Genomic DNA, 13,633 nt, shown 5'->3' on the forward strand with positions numbered 1-13,633 from the left:
AGAATGATAGAGAGAGAGAGACAAAAAGAGGGAAGGAGAGAGAAAGAGAGAGAGAACGAGGGGTAGGGAAGGAGAGAGAGAGAGAGAAAGAGGGGTGGAAGGAGAGAGAGGGGAGAGAGGGGGGGAAAGGAGAGTGAGAAAAAGGGAGATGGGAGAGAAGGAGAGAGGGAGGAAAGGATGAGAAGAGAGAGATATAGCTGTTTATTAATATGATAAATGTGTCATGTGCACACATGACCTGTCGGTCACTCTGCTCACCACCTTGAATGAACTTCCTATGTTAACTTTGTCACACTCTCCCTTTAATGATGGCTCTGCAGCACCAGTACTGGCAGGAGGGTGTAATGACAGCCTCAAGTGCACAAATACAGTTCCCATTATAAATGTAAACATCGGAACTTATAATGGTATACAAAAATAAGGACTGAATGTGTGACTTTAATATGGAGGCGTGCCCTAGTCCAATTACTCCTCACCCTCTAACCCTGCTTCACTTGACATAAGAAATAGGAGCAGGAGTAGAATCATAGGATCGTTACAGCACAGAAGGGGTCATTCGGCCCATCGAGCCCATGCCGGCTCTTTGTAAGAGCAGTCCAATTAGTCCCACCCCCGCTCTTTCCCCATAGCCCTGCAAATTTTTTCTCTTCAAGTATTTATCCAATTCCTTTTTGAAAGCCACGATTGAACCTGCATCCAACACCCCCTCAGGCAGTGCAGTCCAGATCATAACTACTCGCTGCGTAAAAAAAGTTTTTCCTCACGTTGCCTTTAGTTCTTTTGCCAATCACCTTAAGTCTGTGTCCTCTGGTTCTCGACCCTTCTGCCAATGGGAACAGTTTCTCTTTATTTACTTTATCTAAACCCTTCATGATTTTGAACACTTCTATCAAATCTCCTCTCAATCTTCTCTGCTCCAAGGAGAACAACCCCAGCTTCTCCACTCTATCCACATTCCTGAAGTCCCTCATCCCTGGAACCATTCTAGTAAATCTTTTCTGCATCCTCTCTAAGGCCTTCACATCCTTCCTAAAGTACAGTGCCCAGAATTGGACACAATACTCCAGTTGTGGCCGAACCAGTGTTTTATAAAGGTTCAACATAACCTCCTTGCTTTTGTACTCTATGAAAGCCCAGGATCCCGTATGCTTTTTTAACCACTTTCTCAACCTGTCCTGCCACCTTCAAAGATTTGTGCACATATACCCCCAGGTCTCTCTGTTCCTGCATCCACTTTAGAATTTTACCATTTAGTTTATGTTGCCTCTCCTCATTCTTCCTGACAAAATGTATCACTTCGCACTTCTCTGCATTAAATTTCATCTGCCATGTGTCTGCCCATTCCACCAGCCTGTCTATCTCCACTTGAAGTCTATCACTATCCTCCCTACTGTTCACTACAGTTTTGTGTCATCTGCAAATTTTGAAATTGTGCCCTGTACACCCAAGTCCAAGTCATTAATATATATCAAAAAAAGCAGTGATCCTAGTACTGACCCCTGGGGAACACCACTGTATGCCTCCCTCCAGTCTGAAAATCAACCGTTCACCACCACTCTCTGTTTCCTGTCACTTAGCCAATTTCGTATCCATGCTGCCACTGCCCCTTTTATTTTGCTGACAAGCCTATTATGCGGCACTTTGTCAAACACCTTTTTGAAAGTCCATATACAACATCAACCACATCGCCCTCATCAACCTTCTCTGTTACCTCATCAAAAAACTCAATCAAGTTAGTTAAACACAATTCGCCTTTAACAAATCCATGCTAGCTTTCCTTTATTAAGCCACACTCGTCCAAGTGACTATTAATTTTGTCCCAGATTATCGTCTCAAAAAGCTTGCCCACCACCAAGGTTAAACTGACTGGCCTATAGTTGCTGGGTTTATCCTTAAACCCTTTTTTGAACAAGGGTGTAACATTTGCAATTCTCCAGTCCACTGGGACCACCCCCATATCTAAAGAGGATTGGAAGATTACGGCCAGGACCTCTGCAATTTCCACCCTTACTTCCCTCAGCAACATAGGATGCATCCCACCCCCGGACTGGGTGACTTATCAACTTTAAGCATAGCCAGCCTTTCTCGTACTCCTCTTTATCAATCTTCACCTCATCCAGTATCTCAACTACCTCTCCTTTTACTGTGACTGAGTAGGCCATATGGCCCCTCGAGCCTACTCCATCAACTAATAAGATCATTGATATATCTACTATCTGTTGGCCATCGCACTTTGGCATTATACTTTGGCATTACTCTTGTGAGCCTCTGTGCTGCTCTTGCAACAGATTGGTTCAAATTTCATATTGATCAAACTGCAACAAATCACAACCAAACAGGGATGGAATGCATCAATTAAATGGTGGGAAACTTCCAATGAAAAACTACCTAAGACATCCAATCAACAATGTGCAACTGCTACCAATAAAAAAAGGGGAACCAATGAATTCACAGCAATAGAGACTAGAGAAGTGATAGGTTTTAAACTACAGGTGGAGTGAGATGATGGATTCTGGACAACAAATGGAGAGATGGTTTTAGACTGCAGATGGAGAAATTGAAAGGTGATAGGCACTGGGCAAAGATAAACATGATAGAAAGGTGATAAATCAACAGAAAGATACAGATAAATGCGCGAGAGAGAAATAGAGCGAGCGAGAGACCCAAGTGGAGAGCAGGACCATAGTTCAGATCATCACCAAGATTTAACAATATAGAATGGAAGGCAATGTATGTCAAGAAGCAGTGATTGGATGACACCAAGCTTAGGTAATGAATTGATTAATACCAGATATTTAATTAAATTTGCTCATTTCACATATGCATGCACTTACAGATTGGTTAATGATCCAGATTTAAAGTGCAGGTTGTTAATGGAAGTCTAATAAAACACTCTACACAGGACTCAAATCAAACTGATTCACAGCTCTGCCTAAGCAGCCTGCAGGAGAAGGACTATTCAGACTGGTGATATACAGATAGAGAGATGAATGTATCCATGGATGGGTAGATAGCTGGAAAGATAGATGATATATAGGATAGATACATCGTTGTTAGATAGATTCATTGATTATAGCTGGCACAATAGATGATCACTGATAGATTATCAAAAGACAGCAAATGGCAGAAGTGTAAAAAATATAACCAAAGGCCTAAAGCAAACAGGATTGCTCCTCCTCTCCCAACTACACTCAGGAGTGTGGCAGAGGGAAAGGGAATGGTCCCTGGATCATTATGGATGATAGGCTGGTATCACGTGCAGTACAGGGGATTTGAGGCTGCGGTGTTACATTGAGACCCACATTCTCATATAATCTTACACTTAAGTTTCTCTTTCAAGCCATAAACTTGTCAGCCGAGTCTGCTCACGGACTTGGGGCGAGTCCGACCTGAGCAGATTTTTTTTGCGTCTGATCCCTTGCACAAGGCAGAGTATCTCTGCAGATTAGAACAGGCACGCTCCCCCTATCTTTCCTCTGCCTCAGCTGCCTTGCTGCAGACTGCATGACCTTCGCTCCTCTGTAACTCACGAAGCTGTGTGATTTCCATTAGAGGACATGTATCTGCACGCCTCCATCTCCATTAGTGATTTGCGTCGCTGAGTCAAATCCATTAAACCCTGTTGTTTCCAATACTTCTAAGTAAGATTCTTGCAAGTAATCCTGAGACATCCCAGTCTCATACTGGGATCTACATTGACTATAGGATTCCAGGAATAGGCAGAGAGATAAGAAATTTAGTGCTTGTGTTAAGGATGAGCATTAGAGTACGGCTACGAAGGGTCTATAATTCATACCTTCTGAGGCTAGAAATTTAAAGGGGCATCGTCATCACAAAATAATCTATAACAACTCTTTCACTGCTTGGTAAACAATAGGGAGAGGAAGAGCGAGAGGAAGAGGGACCGGGACAGAGAGAGGGTGAGAGAGAAGGGAGAGAGAGAGTGAGTGGGGGAGTGTGAGTGGGGGAGAGAGAGCGAGGGGGGGAAGGAGAGAGAGCGAGGGGGGGAAGGAGAGAGAGCGAGGGGGGGAAGGAGAGAGAGCGAGGGGGGGAAGGAGAGAGAGCGAGGGGGGGAAGGAGAGAGAGCGAGGGGGGGAAGGAGAGAGAGCGAGGGGGGGAAGGAGAGAGTGAGAGGGGGAAGAAGAGAGCAGGGGAGAGAGAGAGTGAGCAGGGGAGTGTGAGTGGGGGAGAGAGAGCGAGGGGGGGGAAGGAGAGAGAGCGAGGGGGGGAAGGAGAGAGAGCGAGGGGGGGAAGGAGAGAGTGAGAGGGGGAAGGAGAGAGCAGGGGGGAGAGCGAGCAGGGGAGTGTGAGTGGGGGAGAGAGAGCGAGGGGGGGAAGGAGAGAGAGCGATGGGGGAAGGAGAGAGAGCGAGGGGGGAAAGAGAGAGTGAGAGGGGGAAGGAGAGAGAGCGAGGGGGGGAAGGAGAGAGAGCGAGGGGGGAAGGAGAGAGAGCGAGGGGGGAAGGAGAGAGAGCGAGGGGGGAAGGAGAGAGAGCGAGGGGGGGAAGGAGAGAGAGCGAGGGGGGGAAGAGAGAGTGAGAGGGGGAAGGAGAGAGAGCGAGGGGGGGAAGGAGAGAGAGCGAGGGGGGGAAGGAGAGAGAGCGAGGGGGGGAAGGAGAGAAAGCGAGGGGGGGAAGGAGAGAGAGCGAGGGGGGAAGGAGAGAGAGCGAGGGGGGGAAGGAGAGAGAGCGAGGGGGGGAAGGAGAGAGAGCGAGGGGGGGAAGGAGAGAGAGCGAGGGGGGGGAAGGAGAGAGAGCGAGGGGGGGAAGGAGAGAGAGCGAGGGGGGGAAGAGAGAGTGAGAGGGGGAAGAGTGAGCGGGGGGGGAGAAGAAACAGCGGGGGGGGGGTGGGAAGAGAGGAACCGAAACACAGAGAAAGAGAGGAAGGAAGAGAGCGAGAGACGAGTAGAGGGGCTGAAAGAGAGAGAGAAAGAGAGAGAGAGGAGGAGGGGGAAGAAGGGGGGTTAGAGGGAGAGAGGGAGAGTTTGAAGAAACATGCATCACTCTTGACACAACAATATCTTGGCCAAGTGATGCGACAATGTGTCTCCGACAAGCGATGTCACTGCATCACACGTCAGTAAGTAAGAGAATCATTTGTTTGACAAATGCTCTTTCATGAAGACTGTGCTTCTTTTATTAAATTGGTATACCTGTCAAAATGGTGAGACCGTGTGTGGAGACAGTGCGTTATAGGGTAGAAGTTCATCATCGAGACCTGGATATTCTACACAAAATGTCTGTTCTGAGTTTGATTCTGGTCACAGGTTCTAGATTGTAAAACAGAGCAGAGGGAGGTGTGCGAGGGGCAACAATTGGAGGATGCACACATCCCACCGCACCACCTTGCATTCTGGGGTCATTCAGTAGAATATATCTCCCCCTTAATTGTTGCACCCTGCTGTCAGGACATCTTTAATGAATGGTCAACACCGTAATACTCGCAGCAGGTAATATTACATCTCCAGCCTACCCCACTGCACCAAGCTCTCAGTCATAGATACAATTCCCAGTTTGAATCAGAATCCAACATAGCTGCGCACCATCCCACCCCCTTCACAGAAAGTCACCCATTAATCCAGGGTGATGGTATGGCGGTGGTTGAACACACTGCTAGGACAGTCCTGGTATACAACCATGTTCAAATGAAGACTTATTTCTGTAGCACCTTTCACAACCTCAGGACGTCCCAAAGCGCCTTACAGCCAATGAAGTACTTTTGAAGTGTAGTCACTGTTGTAATGTAGGAAATGCCGCAGCCAATTTACGCACAGCAAGATCCCACAAACAGCAGTGTAATAGATGATCAGATAATCTGTTTTTAGTGTTGTTGGTTGAGGGATAAATATTCACCAGGACACCGGGGTGAACTCTCCTGCTCTTCTTCAAAATAGCACCATGGGATCTTTGACATCCACCTGAGGGGGTAGACGGGGCCTTGGTTTAACATCTCATCCAGAAGACAGCGCTCAGCACTGCACTGGGAGTGTTGGCCTGGATTATGGGCTCAAGTCTCTGGAGTGGGCCACAGCTGACACCAATAGTCAGTTATGTATTTAGCTGAGTTTATCGACAGCTGTGTATAGTGACAGGAAATATACAATGAGCAGGAATACTCCAGCCACACAGTGAGTGGAGTGGGAGGTGCTGGGTTGTAACTATGATGGTTATATTATACAGTAGGTGGTAAGAGACTACCTTTCTTCAGTGTGAAAGCTAGTAGTTGGACTGATCGTGCAAGGGGTTGGAGTGGGTACATTTTCTCTTGCCCCTCCCCCAGAATGAGTTGGATGGCCCTGGGGTGAGAAGGTGAGGGAGTCCTCGATTTAGGGGATGTTAGAGATCAGGAATGGGGCATAGACACATGGATCATTACCAAGTTCCATGTGAATAATTTATTTATGTACATATATATGATCCTATTTAGCAGCCTAAATGTACATAAACAGTGTCTCCGTGCACACACCAACTGCGAACATGAGCTCGATCTGTAATGAGGACTCTAGATAAACATGAGGGAGAGAGGAATAGAAGGATATGTTGATAGGGTGGGATGAAGCAGGGGGGGAGGAGGTTCGTGTGGAGCATAAACAGTGGCGTAGGATGACCAGTGTCAAGGGTGTAAGTGGGTAAATGTTTTATTCCCACCAGTTAATAACTTGGAGAGTCTCCAATCCTTCAATCTCCTTTCAGAGCCTCACGCAGATCTACCAAGTGGCCTGTTTCTGTGCTGTAAACTCTATGTAATATATATAAACTGCAAACAGTAATTCATTGTTCTGTGTGATCCCATTGGTGGTGGGCACCACAATGCTTGTCAGAAGGATGGACTGTCCTATTGGCACGTTGTTTGAAATCTATTCTGAACCCTGTTGACTCCAGCATCACAGGGATGGACTAGTTCACAGGGCACAATCACTTGGGAGACTCATTCCCACAATATCCCTTTTACCTCAGTTCTCAATGAAGTGGTTATTCTGAAGGCAATCATTACTCCAGTATTCATTGGATGTTTCCTTGCGTCATGTACACATCCAATTTACTAAATATTAGCTTGAATTACCTGATAATTCCAAGCTTTGTTTAGCTGATAACTCCAAGCAAAGCAACAGATTTCAGGCCAACCTGAACTGCTCTTGCTTCAAGAACAACTATTATGGCCAGCCTGTCTCTCCTCAAAATCATGGAATCATAGAATGATACAGCGCAGAAGGAGGCTATTCGTCCCATCGTGCCTGTGCTGGCTCTTTGCAAGAGCTATCCAATTAGTCCCACTCCCCCACTCTTTCCCCACAGCCCTGCAAATTTTTCCCCTTCAAGTATTTATCCAATTCCCTTTTGAAAGTTACTATTGAATCTGTTTCCACCGCCCTTTCAGGCAGTGCATTCCAGATCATAACAACTCGCTGCCTAAAAAAAATTCTCCTCATCTCCCCTCTGGTTCTTTTGCCAATTATCTGAAATCTGTGTCCTTTGGTTATCGACCCTTCTGCCAGTGGAAACAGTTTCTCCTGTTTTACTCTATGAAAACCTTTCATGATTTTGAACACCTCTATCAAATCTCCCTTAACCTTCTCTGCTATAAGGAGAGCAACCCCAGCTTCTCCAGTCTCACCACATAACTGAAGTCCCTCATCCCTGGTACCATTCTAGTAAATCTCTTCTGCACCTTCTCTAATGCCTGGACATCCTTCCTAAAGTGTGGTGCCCAGAGTTGAACACAATACTCCAGCTGGGGCCTAACCAGTGATTTATAAAAGTTTAGTTTAACTTCCTTGCTTTTGTACTCTATACCTCAAAGTACAGAGTCAGCCAAAATAACTCAGGATCCCTTCATCACTGTACAGTGTCCAGTGTGGAGCTGTTAATGACATCTCACAGCTACACCCAGTTATAAAACTGCTGCACTTTGGACATTAAAAGCTTCATACAACTCTCTGTCTCCGACTGTGTCGGTCTCTCTGACTGTGTCGGTCTCTCCTACTGTCTGAGCTAATTCCACTTCCTCTCACGTATAAGGAATCTTACAACACCAGGTTATAGTCGAACAATTTTATTTTAAAATCACAAGCTTTCGGAGATTATCCCCTTCGTCAGGTGAGTGAGATTATCCCCTTCGTCACTCACCTGACGAAGGGGATAATCTCCGAAAGCTTGTGATTTTTAAATAAAATTGTTGGACTATAACCTGGTGTTGTAAGATTCCTTACATTTGTCCACCCCAGTCCATCACCGGCATCTCCACATCATGGCTCCTCTCATGTAGTGTTTTGAAGTATTCAGGCAGCTCTAGCCTGTAACCTCTCTCTTTCGCTGATGCGATCTTTCTTGACTTTCTACTTTATCAATATGATAGTCATCGATCCTGAGTTTGACTGAGCGCCAGTTGTACTCCAGGCCCTTCCTCCTCCCTCAGTCCTCATTGTGTTAAAGGTCCCGACACCCCGCCATCTCCCATTGTCACTTACTGTTTCCCCAGGGCCTCAGACCTGTGAACTCCTCCCCCTCAGTATTCCCTTCCCCCTACAGTCTACAGGCTTTAAGAACCCAACCTCGGTGTCAGCTAATCACGACTACACCAACAACTTGCATTTATACAGCGCCTTTAACATCGAGAAATGTTCCGAGATGCCTCCTGATCCAATCTTTTCCATCCTTTCCAAGCCTGGTAAGGTTCAGCACTGTGAGCACTGGGCCTTTCCCTGGGTTTCTTTGCATGAAAAAGCTCGAGGGGTGAAATAAGTGTGTGCCGGGAGTGGGAAACTGTCTCAAACTGTACATCGCGCCTGATTTTCCCTCTCCATTATCTCCACCCTTTAGTTAGGTCATTCTTACAAAGACATGGAAAAAGCAGCAAACTGAGGCAAAATAATTAAACCAGCCTCAGCCCCAAGCCCTCGTTCCTCCTCCTTAATATCATCTCTGGTTATATTTTAAGAATCTGCAAGTATCACGGAGCAATGACCAGTGAAAGTAAGTAAATGTTTCATTCCTACCGGTTAACAGCTTGGAGAGTTTCGAATCCTTCGATCTCCTCTCACAGCCCCTAGGATCCCTAGGCAGAGAAGTTAAGCAGTATTTTAGATCGACAAGTTTGCGTGCTGAATAACACTTGCACTTTGCAGAACAGATCAGCGACAGTTCCCGCAGTTCACTTCCATTCCAATTGTTTTCAGAATTCTGATTACCGGGATTGACAACTCATTTTACGATAATCTCAAAGGGGTTATAGAGTTTCAATCGTTCATTAGCGATGAGAAGCCCCTCGAAATACAGGCAACAACAGTCACCTTATTTCCTCCTCCCCACCCCATCATAGCTATAATCAGAGCTATAATAGTCATCATTAATAGCTGGTAAATCTAATTATGATATAAAAATGACTGTGGCTGGAGTTCAAAACACAGCCTATGGACAAGCTCTCCGGTTTTCCAATTCTGTACAAAGCCTATTCAATATCGTTATTCTAGCACAGCCATTAGAAACAGCTTGATACAGCCACAGGGTGCTACACAGCTAGAATCAGGCAGCAGAAAACGCACAGGCCAACAGACTCTCCTGCCTCAGGAGAGGGCCTCGACCTCCTGTCTCAGCTGTCCCACCCTCCCATTCAGTTACAATCCTCCACGGTTAACACGAGCTGGAACAAGATGTTCCACATGTTGGTACATGAGTCTTTGTACCTGCACTAATATAAAAACAGAAAGTGCTGGAAAGGCTCAGCAAGTCAGGCAGCATCTGTGGAGAAAGAAACAGAGTTAACGTTTCAGGTTAGAGACCCTTCGTCAGAACTCCCCTGCTCTTCCTCGAAGAGTGCCATGGGATCTTTTACATCCACCTGAAAGGGCAGACGGGGCCTCGATTTAATGGCATCTCCGACGACCTTTTGACAAAAGGTCTTCAACCTGAAACGTTAACTCTGTTTCTTTCTCCACAGATGCTGCCTGACTTGCTGAGCTTTTTAGCATTTTCTGTTTTTATTTCAGATTTCCAGCATCCACAGTATTTTGCTTTTGATTCCTTGTACCTGCACCATTGCAACCAAGCTTTAATGGTTCTAAACTACAGGTGCCAGCCTTGGCTCAGTGGGTAGCATGCTGGTCTCTGAGTCAGAAGGTTGCAGGTTCAAGTCCCCCTCCAGAGACTTGAGCTTAAAATCTAGGCTGATAATCCAGTGCAGTACTGAGGGAGTGCTGCACTGTCAGCAGGTGCTGTTAAATTGAGGCCCTATCTGCCCTCTCAGATGGATGTAAAATATCCCATGGTACTATTTCAGGAAGAGCATAGGAGTTCGTCTTGGTCAATATTTAATCCCTCAACCAACATCCCTAAAAAAAACTGTTCATTTATCTCATTGCTGTGTGTGGGATCTTTCTGTGTGCAAATTGGCTGCTGTGTTTCCCACAGTATTTTATATCATTACAATAGATGCAGGGAGGATGTTCCCAATGGCTGGGGAGTCCAGAACCAGGGATCACAGTCTCAGGATACGGGGTATGCCATTTAGAACCGAGATGAGGAGAAATTTCTTCACTCAGAGGGTGGTGAACCTGTGGAATTCTCTACCACAGAAGGCAGTGGAGGCCAAGTCATTAGATGTATTCAAGAAGGAGATAGATATATTTCTTAATGCTAAAGGGGTCAAGGGATATGGGGAAAAAGCGGGAACAGGGTACTGAGTTAGACGATCAGCCACGATCATTTTGAATGGTGGAGTAGGCCCGAAGGGCCGAATGGCCTACTCTTGCTCCTATTTTCTATGTTTCTATGTGACCAGATTTCAAAAGTACTTCATTGGCTGTAAAGCACTTTGGGATGTCCCAAGATTGTGAAAGGCACTATATAAGAACATTAGAAATAGGAGCAGGAGTAGGCCATACGGCCCTTCGGGCCTGATCCGCCATTCAATAAGATCATGGCTGATCTTCTACCTCAACCCCATGAGGGAGAAAAGAATACGAGGATATGCAAATAGGGTTAGATGAAGTTGGGAGGGAGGAAGCTCGTGTGGGGCATAAACGTCGGTATGGACCTGTTGGGCCGAATGGCCTGTTTCTGTGCTGTAAAATTCTACGTAATGGGGAGTGACCACCGCCTGCACAGACTGGGCTTTGAGAAAAACTGACATGGCCCACTTGTGGAACAGGCCTCCTTGCTGGTCAGCACAGGCTCTTCTTTTTTCTTCAAAATCCCGTGTATGAAAACTTATATCCGCCGTGTTTTGTCGTTACTGCTTGGCTGCACCCAAAACCAGTGCGGTGTTCCATTTCACCCAAAATATGGCTAATCTGGTGCTCCTGTGCCGACAGGTTTGAGAGTGAGGCAAGTCGGTGAGGGATAATGTTCACTTGGGCAAGGTGCCGAAGGCACAAAAATGAGTCAGCACCTTCAGATTGAGGAGAGGAGAAAATTGGAAAGGCTGATTCACCTGCAATTAACTCTTTCTGGTAACAGAAGTTTGTGGCAAGTTCTTCCAGAATGGCCCAGTCAAGTTTTGTCCAAACTTTTGATTGAATTACACGGAATCTACAGGCCATTCCATCACTGCTTCACCACACTCCTAATATTGGTAAATTAATGTTAGTTTTTCACCCATGAGCTTATCCTTCAATTTCACACATCCAGTTTCTTTCCAGGTTTGTTAAATCCCTCAGGTTCATTCAAGTTCTCCCAAGTTACTTTACATATAATTACATAGAATTTACAGCACAGAAACAGGCCATTCGGTGCAATGGGTCTGTGCCAGTGTTTATGCTGCGCATGAGCCTCCTCCCACACTCTTCATTTAACCTTATCAACGTATCCTTCTGTTCCTTTCTCCCTCATGTATTTCCCTTTAAATGCATCTACACTATCCGCCTCAACTACTCCATGTGGTAGTGAGTTCCACATTCTCACCACTCTCTGGGTAAAGAAGTTGCTCCTGAATTCCCGATTGGATTTATTGGTGACTATCTTTATACTTTGTTCTAAAGCCCACAGTGTGCTGCCAAAAAAGTCTGCTGGGTAAACGCCCAGCGATGAGCCTGTCTCCACTCTCTGCCAACTGAGCTAATCTCAGCCCAGCGAGGTGGACAAGGTCCTACAATTGACCTCAGCGTCCCTAGGTTGGGGGGGTGTTGGGGTGTGGGGCATTGAGATGGCAACTGGGGCTCGCACTTCTGATCATACCATGCTAGAAACTCTGGCCAAGGTGATGATGCCAGTGGGTTTATTTTATTACAAAGATAAACTTCATTGAGAAATTATTCTAAATATACAAACAGAGTCAATTTTCTTAATCAGCACTGAGCTTTGTGTGACAGGATTGTATAATCTAATTTGGGTGCAAAGAGGAGGGCTCCTCCCACGATTTTCTGGCCATTTATTTTTATTAATTCTCGGGATGTGGGTGTCGCTGGCAAGGTCGGCATTTATTGCCCATTCCTAGTTGCCCCTTGAGAAGGTGGTGGTGGGCCTTCTTCTTGAACCGCTGCAGTCCATGTATTGAAGGTACTTCCACAGTGCTGTTTGGTCGGGAGTTCCAGAATTGACCCAGCAACGATGAAGGATTGACCATTATATGTCCAAGTCGGGATGGTGTGTGACTTAGAGGGACACTTGGAGGTGATGGAGTTCCCATGCGTTTGCTGCCCTTGTCCTTCTAGGTGGTGGAGGTCACGGGTTTTGGAGGTGCTGTTGAATAAGCTTTCAATGATAGAAAGTGCTGTGAGATGTACTGAGCCCCACAGAGTCCTGATATGTGCTCCCATCGCAGGAAGCTCCCTGTTGGGAGCACTAATTCAGACATTCTACCTCACGGTCAATATTTGAGTTTTCCCATGCTGCTCACATTCCTTGGCTATTGTTCACTTTCACATGTTGAGTTAAAAGCTCGCACAATGTGCTTCTGCACTTGCAAACCGGGTTACAGCTCCTGCTAATTAGTTACTGAACAGAAACAAGGGCCTCGGCTCAGGGCCATTCCTCGTTTTTTCCATCCAGCAATGTCACGAATCCCCAGCGTGCCAAGTCCCAAACTCTGGGATAGGTGAACACTCTCCAACCTTTCAATGTGCCAGAAAACCAGCTAGTTTCATTGACCAGTTTGTCGGTTTCCAAGCTGTACAATAACACAGCACCTTTTACAATCTCAGGACATCCCAAAGCGCTTCACAGCCAATGAAGTACTTTTGAAGTGTAGTCACTGTTGTAATGTAGGAAACTCGGCAGCCAATTTGCACACAGCAAGATCCCACAAACAGCAATATGATAATGACCAGATAATCTGCTATTTTAAGTGTTGGTTGAGGGATAAATATTGGCCAGGACACCGGGGAGAACTCTCCTGCTGTTCTTCGAATAGTGCCATGGGATCTTTTACATCGACCTGAGAGGGCAGACAGGGCCCTTGGTTTAACGTCTTCACTAAAAAAAGGATAGGACATCCCAAAGTGCTTCACAGCCAACAGAGTACTCTTAAAGTGTAGTCACTGTTGTCTTGTAGGGAAATGCAGGAGCCAACCTTCACAAAGCAAGGTCCCACAAACATCAATGGGATAAATGATCAGTTTATCAGTTTGAGGGATAAATGTTGGTCGGGACACAATCAGGCAGCTTCCGGGGTCATTTTCTAGTGCCAGCTCACAAACGCCA

At 46.1% G+C, this 13,633-nt stretch overlaps 1 long non-coding RNA gene across 1 annotated transcript in view; it reads right to left on the reverse strand.

Moving 5' to 3' along the window:
• The window catches only part of LOC137304626 (uncharacterized), a 183,589-nt gene that overhangs the window by 84,386 nt on the left and 85,570 nt on the right, over positions 1-13,633 (reverse strand). The window contains exon 2 of the long non-coding RNA XR_010958597.1: positions 8,995-9,053. This is a non-coding gene — a long non-coding RNA (uncharacterized lncRNA). The remainder of the gene's footprint in view (positions 1-8,994; positions 9,054-13,633) is intronic.

The sequence above is a fragment of the Heptranchias perlo genome, chromosome 38, assembly GCF_035084215.1.
Source record: "Heptranchias perlo isolate sHepPer1 chromosome 38, sHepPer1.hap1, whole genome shotgun sequence".
Taxonomy (NCBI): Eukaryota; Metazoa; Chordata; class Chondrichthyes; order Hexanchiformes; family Hexanchidae; genus Heptranchias; species Heptranchias perlo.